This window comes from Phacochoerus africanus, chromosome 6 (genome assembly GCF_016906955.1).
Source record: "Phacochoerus africanus isolate WHEZ1 chromosome 6, ROS_Pafr_v1, whole genome shotgun sequence".
NCBI classification, from domain to species: domain Eukaryota; kingdom Metazoa; phylum Chordata; class Mammalia; order Artiodactyla; family Suidae; genus Phacochoerus; species Phacochoerus africanus.
The window spans coordinates 68,275,179-68,293,622 of NC_062549.1; the positions used below are offsets into that span (position 1 = coordinate 68,275,179).

Here is an 18,444-nt window from a genome sequence, read left to right on the forward strand (position 1 = left end):
TACCTCTAGCAAATGACAGTAAAATTAGCATTATTTGTTATGTTGATGTGTTCAAGTAAAATGTTCTATTTTATAGTATATTTCAAGTTCAGTCTGATCCTCGTTTATCACATTAACTGTCAAACATATTAGGAAGGAAACAAAATTAGGCTCACTTCAGTGGCAGCTGAAGAAATGTGGAAGTTCTGGTCTCTTGAGGGTTAGCTAAGGATGGGCACTACAGCAGTTAAGAAGGACCACCTTATAGAAGATGCCAGGGATCTGGCCAAAGACCTAGAAAGAAGAGGTGCCATTCCCATTCCTCTAGACTCCTTTCCCTCAGGGAGAGGAGGGGTGTCGTCTTGCTTAGAGGACTGGAAGCCAAGAGGGCCAGAAGGCACACCCAGTCCTAAAATATGCCTGAAAACTTCCTCTCATGTTTCTAGCTCTTGCAGCGACAGTCGGAAACTGAAGTACCCGCAGCCTCTTCATTGCTAGAACTGCTATAATTTAACATTTTGAGTTCATCATTTGAGTTAATATTTATAAAGCACTTAGAAACAGCCTAACACATAGTAAGAGCTGTCTAAGTGTTTGTCAAATAAATAAAGCACTTCACAGATTGGTTGGGTGAATTATCAACCCAGTGACCAAGTAGAGATTCAAAACACACAACAGTCTAATCTTTTTTACCTTGATAAAGACTTAGAAACTGTTGTGCTCTGTATTTATCCCTGTATTTCAAGTATGCCCCATGTAATCTTGCACAGAACTGAAATTCTACTCATGGTTCAGAAGTCACTGCGCAAAATGAAACAATGAAGAGTTTAAGTATCAAGGGATGAATTCTTTCTCTCTTCAACACTTCCAAGTAACCACCACTAAAAATGACAAAATCAAAAAATCTCAAAGCATTTCTAGATGGCACATACCAATGCTAAAATTGCGGGAATCCATAGAGCCAAATGCACTTTAAAGGAGATGGAAAGGGTTCAAATCACAGTGAACTTAAAAGGTAGCCACGCATTAAAGCCTCAGACCAAAGATCCGCCGACCACAGGTTAATGATTTCCGTGCCCTCCGCTCACGAGGCCTGTTCCACCTGGGTCCTCACAGGTAACCCGAACCCACTCTCGACCTCAGGTGGGGAGTCGCCCACCCTCCGGGCTAACGCAGCTGCGCTCTCGGGGCAACAACATCCGTCCTCCACGACACCACTTGGGCTTGGGCGTTTAGGAATTGGAAAAAGCGGAATCTGAGTTCACCTCGAGGAAACAAAGACCACAAACTCTCAGAGTCGAGGGCGGCGGGGGACACGGCTTTTGCATTCTGACCCACCCGAAGGTTTCCGGGCGGAGGGAGGCGGCGCCGCCAGGGGACGCGGGAAAGTCACGTTTGCTGCGAAGAGAGGCGGCGGTCGAGGCCTGGGCACCCCTCGCCCCAACCCGTCACACAACCCGGGGGCTCCAACGCCGGCTCCGACGCGCGCGGACCCCGTCGCTGCCCCGATTCCGCCAGCCCCATACCTACCCGGTTCCGCGGCGTTGCCTCCCCGCGCGGCGTGCGCGGAGCCGAGCGCACTCGCGCTTCCTCCTTCCCGGCAGGGCCGCCGGGCGCTGGCGTTTCCTCCCTGACGCGTCACGGCGGCCGGCTCCTCCCGCGGGCTGCGCGGGGCGGCCGGGGACAGACGGGCGACCGCTCCCGGCCGAGAGGCGGCCCGCGCCGGGCTGGTCGGAGCGGCTCAGGCCCGCCGCGTCCCAGCCGCGGAGCCCGGCTCTTCTTGCGCTTCCCGGAGGACCCCCGCAAAGGCGCCGGCGCAGCGCAAGGTCCGGCCCCCGCCCCGCCGCGGGCGCAAAGTTCAGGGGACCCCGCGGGATCTCATCTAGAGGCTCGGACTCTCCCGCCGCGCCGCTGAGTGAGCGCTGCCTTGGGGCCCAGGAGTCGCGGGGGCGGGCGGACTGGGGTACTTGACCCTGGTGCGCGCAGGGAGCAGGACCGCCGGCGGGAAAGAGCCCCCCAAGATGCCCTGGCGGCCTGATGGTTTGGTGTAAACTGGAAACGTAGGTGAATAATATCCAGATAATTTAGGGGGACAACTATGCTTCATTTAGCATTATTTGAACAGTTTTCTACTTTTTCATCAGCAGAGTTTTGGCCTAAGACAGGAGAGTGCTTTCGTACAGTGGCAGAGCCTATGAACAGAGAAATTTCCTTTCCACACATCTTTTTAGATCTCTATCTCTCTGTGGTATTCCTCTTAATCTCCAAGTCAGCTAAGGGCACACTTTACAGCTTCTTATTACTCTTTCTTATTCTTTAAATATACAAGTTGCACTTTAGAGCCATATATATATATTTTTTTCCCTTCTTCTTCCCGGATTGGGTAAAGACAGGTACAGAAGGTGTACGTGATCCAGTGGGTGTGGAGTAAAGTGGTCAAGATTTTGGAGTAGAGTGGTTTGGGGTTTTGGTTTTGCCCAACAACAATTTAGGTTTTATCAGGTATTACTTAAAAGATAGACTCAAACCACTATTTAAAGAATCCCATGTGCATATCATGTCTCAGATTTTGAGGCAATGATCTATACTTCAGATTATATGATTCTAGGGAATTTGCCACAAATCTAGGAACAAATAAACTTCCAAAGGTAATTAGAGGAACTGTGATTTATGTGTGGCTTCCCTAAATTCAGGGGATATTTCCTTATGTTTAAAATATTCAAAAATTTCGTCCCACAGGTAAAGATAAGAATATTCATTTTTTTTTGTCTTTTTTGTTGTTGTTGTTGTTGCTATTTCTTGGGCCGCTCCCGCGGCATATGGAGGTTCCCAGGCTAGGGGTCTAATCGGGAGCTGTAGCCACCGACCTGCGCCAGAGCCACAGCAACGCGGGATCCCAGCCGCGTCTGCAACCTACACCACAGCTCACGGCAACGCCGGATCGTTAACTCACTGAGCAAGGGCAGGGACCGAACCCGCAACCTCATGGTTCCTAGTCGGATTCGTTAACCACTGCGCCACGACGGGAACTCCAGAATATTCATTTTTGATGTCAATTACTATCATATGGCCTTCTCCTTCTTGAGGAAAATGATTGTGAATCAAATACTTCTATACTTCAAAACGCAGTAATCCTGCAGAACTTTCTAAAACAATGATTTTCAGTGGCATACAGAAGTGTATATAAAATACTGTAGATTTTATTAAACCCAGTAAATATAAATCAATACATTGTCAGTGATCCTTTTTGTGTTTTCATTGTGATCCACACAAAGCAATCCACACAATAAGGCATAAAGGAGCTAAAGAAGTTCCTCCCTTGTAACAAAATCAACAAATGATCAGAGTGACTCTTAATTAAAGCCATATTCACAGTGCTAAAAAATTTCTCTGACAAAAGGAAGTTTTGTGACAATGAACTCCAAGTGAAATGATATCATTCTCGCTTCAGAGACAAATACCTGGCTATCACTGCTTTTCAACTTTTTTCTTTTGTTTGAAAAACAAACATCTGGGAAACATTACATTTCCAAGATAGATTTGTCCTCCTGCCGTGAATACACACACACACACACACACACACACACACACACACACATTTCAAGACAAGAAGGTTGGAGAACCACTTTCTACTGATAAGACATTAGGTATTTTGCCTTTATAACCTGAGAGCTGCAATTTAATAGCTTGATCTCTCAGAACACTAGAGGGCTAAATATATTCACAGACTATTAAAGGGCTTTTTCACTTAAAAGGTTAAGGCCACACTTTAAGCCTGATCACTTTGACTAATCATATTCACCTGTAGATATAGATCTCCATTTTCCTTTGTTTCCAATTTCTTCTAGGTTTATACTGTAAAAGAAAAGTTGTATGTTCAGCAATATCTAGTTGATATTTATGCCTTTATAAAAGGTTTCATGTAAATTCATGTAAGTACGTTTTTTAAGTAGAGAAAGTTCATGGCATGCAGAAGTTCTAGGGTTAGGGATCAAACCCAACCCACAGCAGTGATGACGCTGGATCCCTAACCCACCAAAATATTAGGGAACTCCTGAAGAAAGTTTTTTGTTAGACTCTGGGTTCCAATATCTGGGTTTGGAAATATTCTGTTCAAGCATATAGGGCAAATATTTTATCATTTTATCCATAATGTAGAAATTATGAGTGCAAGCTTTGAAATTGGACAGGCCCAGGTTTAAGCTGTGGCTCTGCCACTTTCTACTTGAAAGAAATTGTTTCACCTCTCAGCAATGGTTTCATCTGGAACTCAAGGATAATAGTACTTTTTCCTCCTCAGTAAAACTGATAATAATAGTGCTTACTCATGAAATCACTATATGAGGATCACATGAATGCAGTAGAATGCATGGAACATATTACCAATTGACTGCTATTGTCATTGTCATCATTATTAGCTCTAACACAGATATAAAAATGCCAATAGTTAATATTTCATTTGTACTACTATATAGAATGGTCAGTTTTTAGAGTTTCACATTTTTTGTAGAAGTCCTAAAAGTAAAATCATAAGTCTTTTATTAAAAAAACATAAAAGAAATACTAAAATAGAGTTATGTTCAGAATTTTAGAAAATTGGACTGACAATACTGTAAACTACTGACCCAAACATTAAAAAAAAAAAAAAACTCCAAAAACAAAAACTACCTAACCAGGTAATATAATATTTCTTTTTATTTTATTTTATTTTATTTTATTTTATTTTATTTTATTTTATTTTATTTTATTTTATTTATTGCTTTTTAGGGCCGCACCCTCAGCATATGGAGGTTCCCAGGCTGGGGGTCGAATTGGAGCTACAGCTGCCAGCCTACACCACAGCTCACAGCAACACCAGATCCTCAACCCACTGAGTGAGGCCAGAGAGCAACCTCATGGTTCTTAGTTGGATTTGTTTATGCTGCGCCACAACGGGAACTCCAGTATTTCTTTTTAAATAATATATTCCAATGAGATGAATGCTTGGTTTTCATTCTCTCCTCGAAATGGAAAACATTTTCTCTAATATGGTCACTGATAGGGAACAATTATGACTTTTTATATCATAATAAAATCCCGTTATTTGTATTTCTTTTACTATAAACTTGGAAGAGTTGAGGAGCACAACAATACAGGATTATCACTTCCCTTAAGGAAAACAACTGATAAAATGGCAGTCACAGGACCTATATAACTTTATTCATAAGTCAGGTGGTAATGGAAGTGAGAGCCAGTAGGCCAGTATTCAATAGAATATTGGTGTTATAATAAGCAGATAAGTCAAGAGTAGAGAGGTAAGAGTAATGCTACCAACTACATGATTACGAAAGGAAAGAGGTTTTTGATTCAAAGTATGTGCATAGCTTTTATAGCACATTTTCCTTCATTCTACTATAGACTCATCTGCTTAAGTGGGTCAGACATCATGAACTGTTGCTCTAGTTCCCAGCTGTGTTTATCGGTTGATAAACCAATAACAATATCCACAACTTCAAAAAGGAGAAAAACATTTTTATTGGGAAAGTAGTTTAAGGCATAGTCCTAGACATGGGCTCAGAAAATAATTAACAAGAAAAACCTGCTGTGAAAATAAGTAAGACTCTGAGAATTAAAGTGACCAATTTATTGAATTTTCCAAGCAAAGCAACTTAATACAACACAAAGCAACACAAGGTATAGTTAGAAAAACTCAGTTACTCACAGAAACTGAAACTCAGACAGGTTTATACTGCCTTAGCACAAAGCAGAATTACCCTGTTTCCTTGATCAGGAAAATGCTTCAAGAAAATGTGCTCATTTTGGGTGTTGGGGGTGGGAGTGCCCCAAAGCTCTACGTCTTTCTTGGGCCAAATTAGCCATGTTCAAAGTCAAAACTGGAATGCCTAAAGTTCAGATGTGTTTTGTAATAAAGAGAAAATTCTATTTTAAAGCAAGACTATACTAGGGTCAAATGAAGGCTTTTCAGATCACAGAACTTACTTTCTATATTAGACTCATGAGAAAAACCAAGGGGAAGTGTTAGGACATCAAATCCCCTTAACTGCTAGCATCAGCTTTTTGATGAAAAGGTTGCTAGAAATTGCTTTATATCTTGCTAAGACCATTAATTATCTGAAGTAAAACTATCATCCTTCTCTATTAAGGAAATCTCTTTGTCTTCCAATCTAGTTATTATGAGTATCATGAACAAAATATAAATTGCCCTTTTTTTTTCTTTCTAATTTTCTCTCTGTTTTTTTCTGTCTCTTGTTTGGATAGTCTGTTACATACATAAACTATGTCTGTTAATAGTTGACAATACCTTATTTACATAAGTTGTGTCAGCATTTTAGGCCTTTGAGCTTAAACTTACTAGGTGGACTTTGAAGATAACAATTATTTTAGTTGCTTATCAGAATAGCATAATAGCTTTTCTTAAACACCATTCATTCGGTGACTCAGTTATCTACTGTCAATTATGTGCAATTAATGATTGAACCCATTTCTAATGGCAAAGGCTTAATAGCCTTTGGCTGAAAGAGGTGTGTTGCTGTTATGGCCTCACCTAGTTCTCTAAGGAATCTGCATCTGGCTCAACCAGATGTATCAAAGCCTTATATAGACCCTAAAGGGACTTTATAACTCTTCATATACCAGAAGACCTTTAAATTCCCTGGGTTTTCTAGAATAAACCGCTTCAGTTCTCTTAACTTTATCTACGTCTCCTTTTCTTTTTTTCTTTCTTTCCTTTTCTTTTTTGGCTGTGTGGATGGCATGGGTAAGTTCACAGGCCAGGGATCGAAATCATCACCACAGCTATAACCAGAGCCACAGCAGGATCCTTAACCCACTGAACCATGAGGGAACGCCTCTCTTTCTTTTCTTTCTTTCTCTCTTTCTTTTGTTGTTCTTTTTCTCTTTCTTTTTAATATGTTACAACTCTCATATAAATTCTTTTGAAATTCTCCATTCTTTTTTAGATGAGATTCCCATTATGAGAAATGGAATCTTCTTTGAGATGATTGGGTGAGTCCTGAGTAGGGTGAGTCCTGAGTAGAGTGAGTCCTGAGTATTCTCTCCACTCTTCAATTTATACTCCTATAATGCAACTTAGAATTATTCTTACATAAAATTGTACTTCATCATTAGACTTTAAAATCTAAACTCTAGGAGTTCACTTGTGGTTCAGCGTGTTAAGGATCCAGCATTTTCACTGCAGTGGCTTGGGTTGCTGCTGTGGCGAGGATTAGATCCCTGGTCCGGGAAATTGCAGCAGGTGGGGCTGAAAGAAAGAAAGAAAGAAATTAAAAATAAAATCGGAACTTTAAGTACTTGTTTAGCCTACTTATATTCTCAAATTATATGTAAGAGGTTATTTTGATTATCCTGTTGAAATCCTCTGCACCTGTTTTACCAAAGGCATTTTTCCTAGGTGATTTTTAATTTCATCACACTTGTTAAGACAGAAGACATCCAAAGTGGAGGGTACACATCCTAGGGGTACTCAAGACAAACGACTACTGTTGAGAAAGAAAATATCCCAGTGTCTACAGCACTTCCTCACCTTACAATGGGGTGACATTCCCCAATAAACCTATGGTTAGTTGACAATATCCTAAGTCGAAAATGCATTTAATACGCCCTATCAGACAACAGAGCTTAGCGGAGCCTCCCCTAAATGTGCTCAGAACACTTACATTAGCCTACAGTTGGGCAAAATGCTCTAACACCAACCATTTTCTTTTTTGGCCGCCCCTGGGGCATGCAGAAGTTCCTGGGCCAGGGGAACCTGTGCCATAGCAGTGACCTGAGCCACAGAAGTACCAATGTGCCAGTGCAGGATCCTTAACCAGCTAGGGCACCAGGAAACTTCCACAAAGCCTTTTTTTTTTTTTTTTTGTCTTTTTGCCATTTCTTGGGCTGATCCTGCGGCATATGGAGGTTCCCAGGCCAGGGGTCGAATCAGAGCTGCAGCCGCCGGCCTACGCCACAGCCACAGCAACGCAGGATCCGAGCCGTGTCTGCAACCTGCACCACAGCTCACAACAACGCCGGATCCTCAACCCACTGAGCAAGGGCAGGGACCGAACCTGCAACCTCATGGTTCCTAGTTGGATTCATTAACCACTGCGCCAGGATGGGAACTCCCACAAAGCCTATTTTATAATGAAGTGTTCGATATCTCATGCAATTCATCAAATACTGTACTGAAGGTGAAAGAGGAATGGTCGTCTGGGTCCAGAATAATTGGAGTGTGTCCATTGTTTACCCTCCTGATTGCATGGCCGACTGGGAGCTGCTTGCTGCCACTGTCCAGCATACAAGAGTGTATCCGAGCGTATCCGACAGTACATCCCTAGCTTGGGGACAGACGAAAATTCAAAAATTTGAAGTTCGGTTTCTACTGAATTCATATTGCTTTCACACCATCATGAAGTCCAAAAATCTTAGGGCGAACCATTGTAGTAAGTCAGGGACAGACTGTATTTGTTTTACCTAAAAAGAAAGAAATTAAACGTTATGTTTAACATACATACTGACACTGGCATGCTCATACAGTCCTCTGTCAGTCATCGTATGCTCTTTGAGTTATCCTGAGAAGGGTGGGCTTCCACTTAAAGGAAAATCATCTGCCATCAGCATATTGCAGTTGTAACGTAGGAGGTCATGATGTGATTAATTTTGTAAAAACAAATCCTTTCAGAGAATCTATATAATACTTTGTATTGAGATGGGGAGTAAACATGGAAACTTTATTTTCCATCAAGTATTCGAGATGCTTGGGATTAAAAGTATAGTTCCTGGATACACACAGCCTGGATCTGACCATAGTTCTGCTATCAGCAGCCATGTAACTCTGGGCAAGTTATTTCATATCTCTGTGGTTCAGTTTCTTCATCTATAAAATGGAGATCATCATAGTATCTACTGCACTGGGTTGTACTGAGGGTAAAGTGAGTTTATATATATATATATATATATATATATATATATATATATACCTGCCATCAAAATAAGCTTTACATAAGCACTAGTTGTTATTATTACTTACAAGCGTAGTTAAATATCCAGACAAATGATGCATTTTCCTCTGACCAAAAAAACCCAACCAAACAAGAGATCCAAATTTCCCTACTTTTTCTGTGAGTAGAAATTTCAAGGTAAAGTTTTCCCCCTTTAAGTGTACATGTGGGAGTTCCTGTCATGGCGCAGAGGAACCAATCTGACTAGTATCCATAAGGATGCAGGTTCAATCCCTGGCCTCGCTCAGTGGGATAGGGATCTAGTGTTGCCGTGAGCTGTGGTATAGGTCGAAGATTCGGTTGGAATCCCGAGTTGCTGTGGCTGTGGTGTAGGCCAGCAGCTTCAGCTCAGATTCGACTCCTAGCCTGGGAACTTCTGCGTGCTGAGGGTATGCCCCTAAAACAAACAAACAAACAAAAACAAACCCATATATTTGTACACATTTTTTGAAAGAAATATTCTGGAGAGAATGTTGTGAAAATGATATTTGGAAGTATGTAATTGTGTTGCAAAAAAAACCACCAGTATGTGTGTCCTCTTAAAACTTATATATGCACACTTTAAAATTTTGGAAACAATTTTTTTAACTTGTGTAAATATTTTCAAAAAATAGATTTCAGTGGGTCTCAAATTCAGCTATTGAAAAGATAAAATGTAATGCCTTTAAATTTCAGGCAGACCTTGGAGATACTGCGGGTTCTGTTCCAGCCACTATATTAAAGCAAATATTTCAATACAGTGAGTTTGGTTTTCCTGTGCATATAAAACTTATGTTTACACTCTACTATAGTATATTAAATATGCAACATCGTTATATCTTTTAAAAAGTATACATACCTTCATTTAAAAGATCCGTTATTGCTAAAAAATACTAACCATCACCTGAACTTTCAATGAGCTATAATCTTTTTGCAACAGGAACATCAAAGATTACAGATCACCATTACAAGAAAAAAAGTTTGAAACATTGCAAACTTTTCAAAATGTGACACAGAGTCACAAAGTAAGCAAATGCTATTGGAAAAATGGTGCCAATAGACATACTCGACACAGGGTTGCAACAGACCAGTTATAAAAAATGCTGGATCTGCAAAGAGTGACAAATTTAGGCACAATAAAACAAGGTATGCCTATAGTTTGCAAGAATTGTGGATTGATGGCAGGGAAATGGAAATTTACTAGTCAAACTTCAACATAAACCTTTGCAGAACTGGTTGATGAAACAGGAAATGAGCACTTAAATAGATATAGCCAGTAATACCTTTCTTCCATTTAAATCTAAATATCTTTTTGAAATATCTTTTTCAGCTATGATAGTTATTAAAACACAGAATGATTAGTCTTGGAACCAGATCTGCGAAGTGCTAAACCAAGATTTTTAAAAAGTAATAATGTGCCAAGCAACAAAACATCAAATGAGGAGTTCCTGTTGTGGCTCAGCAGGTTGAGAACCTACTTATCCATGAGGATTTGGGTTTGACCCCTGGCCTGGCCCAGTGGGTTAAGGACCTGGAGTTTGCCGCAAGCTGCAACTTAGATCTGGATCTGGCATTGCTATGGCCGTGAAGTAGGCCTGCAGCTGCAGCTCCAATTCAACCCCTGGACAGGGAACTTCCTCATGCTGCAGGTGTGGTCTTAAAAAGAAAAAGAAAAGAATTTACTGCTTTTTGTTCTCTTCCTTCCTCATCCAATAGGCTATTCCCGTGACTAAACTGCACAGTATCACCTGCTTCTCAACTCCTTCCCCTCCTCCAGACCTGGCCTTTACATAGGTAATGATTGGGATTTGAATTTGAAACTGGTCCCTTGTTTTTGCTTTATGATGCACCATATATAGAAGTTCCCGAGCCAAGGATGGAATCTGAGCTGCTGCTATGACCTAGGATCCTTTAATCCACTGGGTGGGGGTGGATTGAGCCTGAGCCTCCATATCGACCTGAGCCACTGAGTTGCATTCTTAACCCACTGTGCCACAGCAGGAACTCCTGAAACTGGCCGTTTGAACACCCACTTAGTTTTTATGTAGTTTAAATAAGCCATTCATGACTTATTTTTCTCTTCTAGATATGTGTTAGGTGCTTTTAATGCAATCTTATATAAATATTACTAATTTAGGGGTTCCCGTTGTGGTACAGCAGAAACGAATCTGACTAGGAACCATGAGGTTTCGGGTTTGATCCCTGGCCTCACTCAGTGGGTTAAGGATCCAGGGTTGCCGTGAGCTGTGGTTAAGTCACAGACTCTGCTTGAATTCCTTGTTGCTGCGGCCGTGGCGTAGGCCGCCGGCTGAAGCTCCGATTCCACCCCTAGCCTGGGAGCCTCCATATGCCATAGGTGCGGCCCTAAAAAGCAAAAAAAAAAAAAAAAAATTACTAATTCAACATACACTTCCTCTGCAAAGCAGTGTGTTAAGACAGAGGGATGATTCAAGATACAAAGATGTACTGTACTTTCAGGGGGGGGGTTATATCCTTGATATAACATGAGAAAAATGAGAAAAATACTTCAATTTTTTTCTTCTGCAATGTGGACTGCCTTCACTATTGAATGTATTTCCCAGTATACTGCATTTTAGATTATCTTACCACTTTTGCCTTGTGTAGTTTCTTCAAGCCTAGTACCATCTGTTTGAAAGTTTTACAGGCATGTTATTTGGCTTCTGCTATGCCTTTCAAATTTCATCTCCTTACTTGTAATTTTAACCCATGATTGGGATATGTTTTTTTTGTTTTGTTTTGTTTTACTTTGCATTTTAGGGCCGCACTCACAGCACATGGAGGTTCCCAGGCTAGGGGTCCAATTGGAGCTACAGCTACCGGCTGACACCACAGCCACAGCAACACAGGATCCGTGCCTTGTCTGTGACCTACACCACAGCTCATGACAAGGCCAGATCCTTAACCTGATGAGCAAAGCCAGAGATCCAACCAGAAACCTCATGGTTCCTAGTCAGATTTGTTTCCATTGAGCCACAAGGAGAACTACTGGGACACAGTATTTTTAATTGCTACTTATTTGCACTGGAGAACAATCACATGAAAAAAGGGTAGAGGAAAATACTTCTGGAATCTAAGATCACAGAAATTAAAATTGCCTGTATCCTTAAAATGGAATCCTGTACCATTTCCCTAAATAGCAAAAGAATGTGGTGATTTGAGGTATTCAAGGCAAGAAACTGGATCACATGACTTCCTGGGGTCTCGTTTACTTTTAAACTGTGCAAATAAGCAAAGTCCAAAGATCACAGCCTTTGGAAGAACTTATACCCATTTGGCTTTTTAAAAAGCAAGCAGTATTAACAGTTCAGAAACTTTGGGCATGAAAAGTCAAAATTAGTTACAAAAGTCTATGATAATATAAAATTCAATTTAGAAAACTCTAAGCAGCACATAAAGGCAATAAAGAGACAATATCTTTGAGCTTTTTTTTTTCTGTCTTTTCTAGGGCCGCACCCATGGCACATAGAGGTTCCCAGGCTAGGGGTCGAAGCTGAGCTGTAGCTGCCTGCCTACGCTGGAGCCACAGCAGCTTGGGATCCGAGCCGAGTCTGTGACTTACACCACAGCTCACGGCAACCCGGGATCCTTACCCTCTGAGCAAGGCCAGGGATCAAACCCGCAACCTCATGGTTCCTAGTTGGGTTTGTTAACCACTAAACAATGACGGGAACTCCTGAGCTTTTTTTTTTTTTTTTAATTTTTTGGTCATGCCCACAGCATATGGAAGTTCCCAGGCCAGGGATCAAACCCACACCATGGCAGCAACCCAAGCTGCCACAGTGACAATGCCAGATCCTTAACCCACTGCACTACAAGGGAACTCCCAATACAGTGTAGTTTTAAGGACATGGCTTTAAAGGAAAATGACCTTCGGTTTGAATCTCACCCTTGCTTTCCAGCTCTGAACCCAGGACATTGCCTAGCTCCCCAGCCTCAATTTTTTTCACTTGGAAAAGTACTTCTACTTCATAAAGTTGTTGTGAGGATTAAGAGAAATAATCAGATAATAAGAACACAATATATGGTAAAATTAAAATTTGTATGTATATAGTTGACCCTTGAACAACACGGGGGAATGGTTATTAGGGGCACTGGTTCCTTTCCCCTGATCCCAGCTGAAAATCCGTGGCTAACTTTATTTTTTGTCTTTTTAGGGCTGCACTCTTGGCATATGGATGTTCCCAGGCTAGGGGTCGAATTGGAGCTGTAGCCTGCCAGCCTCCACCACAGCCAGAGCAATGTGGGACCTGAGCTGCGACCTATACCACAACTCATGGCAACGCGGTATCCTTAACCTGCTGAGCGAGGCCAGGGATCAAATCCACGTCCCCATAGTTGCTAGTTGGGTTTGTTAACCACTGAGCCACAACAGGCACTCCAGTTAGTGACTAATTTGTAGCCACAGTTCTATATCCATGGATTCAACCAACTGCAAATGGTGTAGTACTATAGTATGTACTTATTGAAAAAAAATCTGCATATAAGTGGACCTGCACAGTTTAAACTCATGTTGTTCAAAGGTCAACTATAATATATATAAATTGGATACATATAACACATACCCACTTGGATAGGCAGAAAGATCCCCCAACTTTCCCCCAAAAGGCATATCCTGGTTCCAAGAACCTCTGAATATGTTATATTACATGGCAATGAATTAAGGTTACAGAAGGAATTAAGGTTACTAATCAGTTGACCTTAAGATAGGAAGAATGTTCTGGATTTTCTGAGTAGCTCCAGTGTAATCCAAGAGTCCTTAAAGTGGAAAAGGGAGGCAGTAGAAGAGTCAGTGAGAGAGGTGTGACTAAGGAAGAATGGTCAGAGAGGTGCAACACTGCTGGCTTTAAAGGTGGAGAAAGGGCTAAGAGCCAGGCAATATGCATGGCCATTGGAAGCTGGAAAAAGCAAGGAAATCTCACTTCTAGAGCCTCCAAAAAAGAAAGCAGCCCAGCTGACACCATGATTTTGGCCCAGTAACATCAATGTCAGACTTCTAACCTATAGAACTATAAGATAATACACTTTTTTCTTTCTTTCTTTCTTTCTTTTTTTCATTTTAGGGCATCGCCTGCAGCATTTGGAAGCTTCCAGGCTAGGGTTTGAATTGGAGTTACAGCTACAGGCCTATGCCATAGCAACACAGGATCCAAGCCACGTCTACTACCTAGACCACAGCTCATGGAAACACCAGATCCTTAACCCACTGAGTGAGGCCAGGTATCAAACCCCCATCCTCATGGATACTAGTTGGGTTTGTTACCACTGAGCCACAGTGGGAACTCCCCACTTCTCTCGTTTTAAGTCTCAGAATTTGTGGTAATTTGTTACAGCAGCAGATAGAAAACAAATTAGGTACTTAGATATATCAAGGAGCCCTACAAAAGTTGGAGGTAAATGTGACCATACAGAGAATTATCCTTTCCCCCACAGTTTTATAAACCATACTAAGTCACAAACATTTTCATTTTTCTTTATGTAACTAACTGCAAGTCTGATTTACCATAAGATTATCCTCCAAGCAATAGCAGTGCTGTTGGCTGAGAGTTCAACCCATTATGGTTCCTTGATGATAGCTGACAATAACAGGAATCCAAGTTTAAGTACTCCCTAGTTTCTTAGAGCATTGTAAAAATTAGTTACAAGTTGACAATGACATTGACGTGGTCCTGTCATCTCCTTGAGAGGTGAGGACAGAGGTTGTCTGTGGGGGCAGGCCATACTCACTGAGAGTTTCCTGATTCTTCTCGGTCCTATCAGAAGCACATTATATACACATCCCCATTTTACAGATAAGAAATGGAAGTTCAAAGAGGTCAACCAGTAGGAAAGTGACAGAGCTAGGTTCAGTTGAAGCCCACAATCTTTCTAGAGCACCACAGAGCCTCCAATGTCAACAGGTAGTACTGGTGAAAGGCATCAAGGACCAGGTGTATAAGTTTACAAACTCAGATGCCTAAAGCACCTGGGAGGCACCACAGGTTCGGAGGGTCAGAGGTGAAAGTGAGATGATGAATGGCAGCTGACAGCCAGTCTTGGTGAAGTGCAAGGGGCAGGCATACCCTCTCTACAGGGACCTTGCACAGCTGCCACAAGCTGAGTGCTGCTGTGTGAGAACAGGGGCCCCATGTTACCAGCTCGATTCATTTTTCAGTATAATGAATAGCCGTATACATTGTCATGTGAAATGGCATAATTTCAAAATGTTGGAACCAATTCAGGTTCCTTAAAACACTGTGCAGGCCAAATAAGGCACATCTCTTAAGCAAATCTGCCTCAGGGGCTGCCCATTTGAAACCACTGGTGTGATCTTAGGGATCAATACTGACCTAGGAGTGGTCTGAAAGATGTGGAAAGGATTGGACCAGAATTTTTTTTTTTTTGGTCTTTTTAGGGCCACATCCAAGGCATGTGGAGGTACCCAGACCAGGGGTCGAATGGGAGCTGTAGCTGCAGGCCTACACCAGAGCCACAGCAACATGGGATCCGAGCTGCATCTGTGCCTACACCACAGCTCACCCAAGCTCATGGCAATGCTGGATCCTTAACCCACTGAGCGAGGCTAGGGATCGAACCTGCATCCTCATGGATGCTAGTTGGGTTAACCACTGAGCCACAATAGGAACTCTGGATTGGACTAGATTTTTGATTGAGCTCCTTGAGAAAGGACGATGCCCTAATCCAGGAACGAGAAAGGTGGACCTGTCTACCAATAGTTAAAGCAACTCTAAACATATTAACCCACTTCTTTTCATTTATTTTCCTCTTTCCTAATGGAGAAGCACCTTGGGGCAAATCTTTCTTGACAGATATGCTTATCTGCCATAGTTCTGTATGTGGTAATTAGTAGCCAGATTATATCAACTATTTTTAGTAGAAAACAGCTTAATAATGCGAATCCAATTTTTATATGTACAAAAAAATTGACACATCATAATATATGAGACATAGGAAGAAATGGCATAAGACTTTGAAAATATGTATTCAAAACTGTGCAATAAAAAATTATAGTTTAAAGGTACTGATACACATTTGGAGTAGAAAACTCTAATTTGAGAATCATGGCTGCAGGAAGCTCTGAGGGATGAGCTAATGGTGGAAACTGCAATTATACTGCAGACAGCAGCTTCACCATCATGAATTTTCTCTGGCAGAGGTCTGCAGCCCCGATGTAGCAGCTGGATTGAATTTGGGTTGGAAAGGGTCAAAAGGTCAACAGAGCAGAGGAAGAGAGCCCAAGTAGGGGGCCAAGCCATTTATGCTAAGAAGAGGAGGTGACAGGCAGAAAGATGGGGCCAAGGACATAGGGACTTCAATAGGTACAGAGTGAAGGTTACAAGAAATTACTGTATGTACTCACACTATTCATATTTTACATTTTAGAGTACAGTGTAATTTTCAAAGCATTTTTATTTTATTTTATTTTTTTTGTCTTTTTGCTATTTCTTGGGCCGCTCCAGCGGCATATGGAGGTTCCCAGGCTAGGGGTCGAATCGGAGCTGTAGCCACCGGCCTACGCCAGAGCCACAGCAACGCAGGATCCGAGCCGAGTCTGCAACCTACACCACAGCTCACGGCAACGCCGGATCGTTAACCCACTGAGCAAGGGCAGGGACCGAACCCGCAACCTCATGGTTCCTAGTCGGATCCGTTAACCACTGTGCCACGACGGGAACTCCTCAAAGCATTTTTAAAGACAGACTTTATTTTTCAGAGCATGTTTAGGTTCACAGCAAAACTGAGCAGAGAGTACAGAGAAGTCCCATATACCCACTGTCTCCACGGACACATAATCTCCTCCACTACGGACATCACCCACCAGGGTGGTACCCGTGTTAAAATAAATGAAACTACGCTGATGCATCGCTACTAACCAAAGTCCATAGTTTACCTTAAGGTTCACTCAGTGTTGCGCATTCTGTGGGTTTGGACAAATGTATAACGATGTGTATCCATTATAGCATCATAGAGAATAGCTCCAATGCCCTGAAAATCCTGTGTTCTGCCTATTCAACCCTCCCTGCCCCCTGCAAACACAGATTTTTTTTTTAAATTGTCTCCATAGTTTTGCCTTTTCCAGACTGTCATATAACAGGAATCATACAGTATATAACCTTTTCAGACTGGCTTCTATTACTTAGTAATATGAATTTAATACCCCCACCCCCTCACAAATTTACATGGTTTAATGACTCATTTCTTTTCAGCATTGAGTAATCTTCCATTGCCTGGATATGCCAGTTTATCCACTTACTGAAGGATGTCTTTTTTCCAAGTTTTGGCAACTATGAATAAAGCTGCTACAAACTTCATGTGCAGATTTTTGTGTGGACAATGCTTTTTTACATTCAGTCTGAATATAGAGCAAATTTTCTAAATCAAATCCTAACAAGCCAAATATAAAACACCAAATCAAATCATTTATCAACATGCCTGGTAGGGATTAACCTTCCAGGACACAATGAAACCCCAAAAACTACATTACGATGTTAGGAATAAAAAACTCTGAGAGTTCCCCTCGTGACTCAGTGGTTAATGAATCTGACTAGGAACCATGAGGTTGTGGGTTCAATCCCTGGCCTCCATCAGTGAGTTAAAGATCTGGCGTTGCTGTGAGCCATGGTGTAGGTTGCAGATGCAGCTCAGATCTGGCGTTGCTGTGGCTATGGCGTAGACTGGCGGCTACAGCTCCAATTAGACTCTGATGATTTCAACAATATTTACTTTTGTCATTTCTCTCTTCTCTGCCCCTCCCTTCCTAATACATAAGCACAGGTTAGCATGACACAATGGATCAATGGATGCTGTGGCCAGGTTGTTCATGTTTCTGTTTTTTAATGGGGCTTGGACACTTCTGAGATTCATGACTTGGAGCAAGTTACTTAACATCTTTGCGCCTCTTCTTCCTTGTGTGGATTTTTATTTACTTTTTGGCCACACCCATGGCATGCAGAAGTTCCCCAGCCAGAGATTGAACCCATGCCCTTATCCGCTGTGCCACCAGGGAACTCCTGGATTTTTGAGAGTGCCTACCTTATGGCTTAAATAAGTTTATAAACTCCTAAGGTAATACCTGCCTTAAGTACGTATTTGTTAAATAAAATGAAGGATATATACATGGATCTCTTGTGTGAGTGCTGGTCTTACAGGCCTATACACGATTCTGATATGTTGTTCTGTTCAGTCAAAACTGTCAGGTCTGTGATTTGATTTTATCCTACTTACAAGCCAACAAATTAGCTTGATAACACTAACAGTGTTTCACAGATGCTAGAAAAAGACACAAGACATCTAAGTGAGAGAAAAATAACTTTATTAGTCAGAGCACAGCAAAAAAAGAAAGAGCATCACAAATGTTTTCATGAATTCCTCATCCCCAAGTTCCACTTGGGTGACATGAAGGGGCACAGAAGATGCCATCCATGCAGTGGGTTTGTGTTGCAGCTGGGGACAATAAATGTGGGGA

At 41.7% G+C, this 18,444-nt stretch overlaps 1 protein-coding gene and 1 long non-coding RNA gene across 2 annotated transcripts in view; both read right to left on the minus strand.

The window, feature by feature from the left end:
- SGK3 (serum/glucocorticoid regulated kinase family member 3) overlaps positions 1-1,583 on the minus strand; it is a 130,765-nt gene extending 129,182 nt beyond the window's left edge. The window contains exon 1 of the mRNA XM_047783822.1: positions 1,510-1,583. The gene's annotated coding sequence lies outside the window, so the exon portion shown is untranslated. The remainder of the gene's footprint in view (positions 1-1,509) is intronic.
- Positions 1,584-8,076: 6,493 nt separating this feature from the next.
- LOC125129273 (uncharacterized) overlaps positions 8,077-18,444 on the minus strand; it is a 35,406-nt gene continuing 25,038 nt past the window's right edge. Inside the window, exon 3 of the long non-coding RNA XR_007135438.1 lies at positions 8,077-8,454. This is a non-coding gene — a long non-coding RNA (uncharacterized LOC125129273). The remainder of the gene's footprint in view (positions 8,455-18,444) is intronic.